Genomic DNA, 2,507 nt, shown 5'->3' on the forward strand with positions numbered 1-2,507 from the left:
TTTTACTGAGATTCTCTATATGCATCACAATCTTAGTGCTTGGATTTCGCAATTATGTTAACTAAACAAATGATTTATATCTTCCATTTTTGTCTGTCTACGTGTCGTTTATGATGCACGTGTACGATCTAGTCGAGTGTCTAGATATGACATGATCCTTCTCTTGTTCGACTAATTTGTTTTTCGATCTTATTAGTGATTACCCTTTCCTTTTCCAATTAAAACTAATGGAAATTCCTTTTTATTTTACTTGTTGCATACACTTACACATTGAGGAAACATTTTACTTGTCTAGAAAAAGATATGTTGAATTCAATTTGGAAGCTTTTACCGTGACACTAGAGTGCGATTTGATTGTGTTTTAAAAGATGATTCTAAAAATTGGATTAGAGAATGTTGTGAAAAGATCTTTAATTTAAGTGTTTTAGTCGAAATTCTGCGCGATTTGACAAGAATTATTCTGGCTTGGGGAATAAAATTCAGAAAAATTAAGTGTGAATTAGATTTGTACAAAAGCAACACGCATGGGTAAAAATAAAAAAAGTATCATTAGATTATGCATGAAGAGATATAATCAGGAGAATTTTTTACAAGAAATAAACTTCACAAATCTTTGATGGTCTGATTTATTCTGATACAAAGAAAGACAAATAATGTAGCTGACTTTCTTGTGTAAAGCGAGATGTCCAGATAGATTTGAACTATGACAAGTAATTTATTCCAAATGATAATCATTTTCGATTTTTTTGCATTAGTGTTATCAATTAGGAAGAGTTAATGTTCCAATAATTAAAATGATATTATTGTTTAAAAGAACTCATTTAATTTAGAAAAAAAAATTAAGATCCAACAATTTTAATTTATATTCGCTAATATTTTAGTTAGCAATTTAACATTCTTAGTCCAACAATTCAGTACCATATTTTTAGCAAATACTTTTAAACATTGTCAGCTAATTGTTGGTAAAAAATAATAAATTATATCGACCATATAATATTGTTGTATAATTTATGCATAAATTTTTTAAACATTATTTTGACCGTTAACATACAATTCTACAAAGTCATAATATAACACTATCAATTATAGTTAGATATGGTAATATTAACTCTATTTGGAGACATCCAACTTAACTGGTTGCGGATAGAATTGGGAAGCCACGCAAGTTGATTTATTAGTATATATTTTAAAAAGGAGACCACTTACATACATACACTCAAAATAATTTTTTTTAAAGATTATGCATGAGAATTTGACAAGTGTCCTCACTTATATTATGGTTCATTCAAACCGATTATTATGAAAAAACCAAATTTGTGAATAATTTGATTATTTTAAGCGTTTTTTTTACTTTTATAAAAAATAATTTTTTGGACAAACACAATTGAGCTCAGACCGTTTATGCTTAAAAAAATAATAATGAAGTGAGCTAAAATTAATCCATTATATCTAACAAAAAAAAATCATTACACAATTGGAATTATGATGTTCTTGAAAAATTGAGTGTTAACCAGACAACAAAATAGTAATAGACCTCGGACAAAACAGCATCACCGCCAGCGAAGATCTAGGCAAAGGCGAGGAAGCAGACTAATGGAGGCAGAAGCTGGATGGAAAACGGCGAGGAGACAAGTCGCATATTAAAAAACGGAGTTCTCTCATCGCATCGTCGGGTCCCTCATATATGCATCCAAATCGCTGCGTCGCGGGAGCACCAACATGAACAGAACCGTGGGAAGAAGACGAACTGAACTAAGCAAGAGAAGGAGAAGTGGCGATACGGAAAGGAGGAATGGGACCTAAGAGGACCATTTGGGACACGACACTACAAAAAATCTTGGTAATTACGGCGGTTTTTTGGGGTTATTACGGCGGTTTGAACCGCCATTATTACCTTGAATGGCGCTCAAGAAAAACCGCCATAATTTGAAGCGCCATTTGGTTATTACGGCGGTTTTCGAAAAACCGCCACAATTACCTGGTTAAAACGGCGGTTTTTGAGTTGGGTTAAAACGGCGGTTCAAACCGCCGTTATTTCCAGATAAAATGGCATTTTTGTGTTGGTTAAAACGGCGGTTCAAACCGCCGTTATTTTCAGGGTAATATGGCATTTTTTGTTGGTTAAAATGGCGTTTATGAACCGCCATTTTTACCTTGGCAGAGTGACTTTTTTGTTGGTTAAAATGACATTTGAAACCGCTATTTTTACCGGATTAAAACGGCATTTTTAGTTGGTTAAAACGGCATTTTGAACCGCCGTTTTTACCCCTAATAGTGGCATTTTTATTTGTTAAAACGGCGTTTAAAACCGCCATTTTTACCATGTTAAAATGGCATTTCATATTGTTTAAATGGCAATTACAAGCCGCCATTTTTACCAGATAAAAATGACATTTTTTTATCACGTTAAATGAATAAATTTTTTATTAAAATTTCAAAATAATAAAAATATTATATAACTCAAACAAAGTAATATATTACTCATAAACAAAGTATTAAACAAAATA

This window comes from Arachis ipaensis, chromosome B03 (genome assembly GCF_000816755.2).
Source record: "Arachis ipaensis cultivar K30076 chromosome B03, Araip1.1, whole genome shotgun sequence".
Classification (NCBI taxonomy): domain Eukaryota; kingdom Viridiplantae; phylum Streptophyta; class Magnoliopsida; order Fabales; family Fabaceae; genus Arachis; species Arachis ipaensis.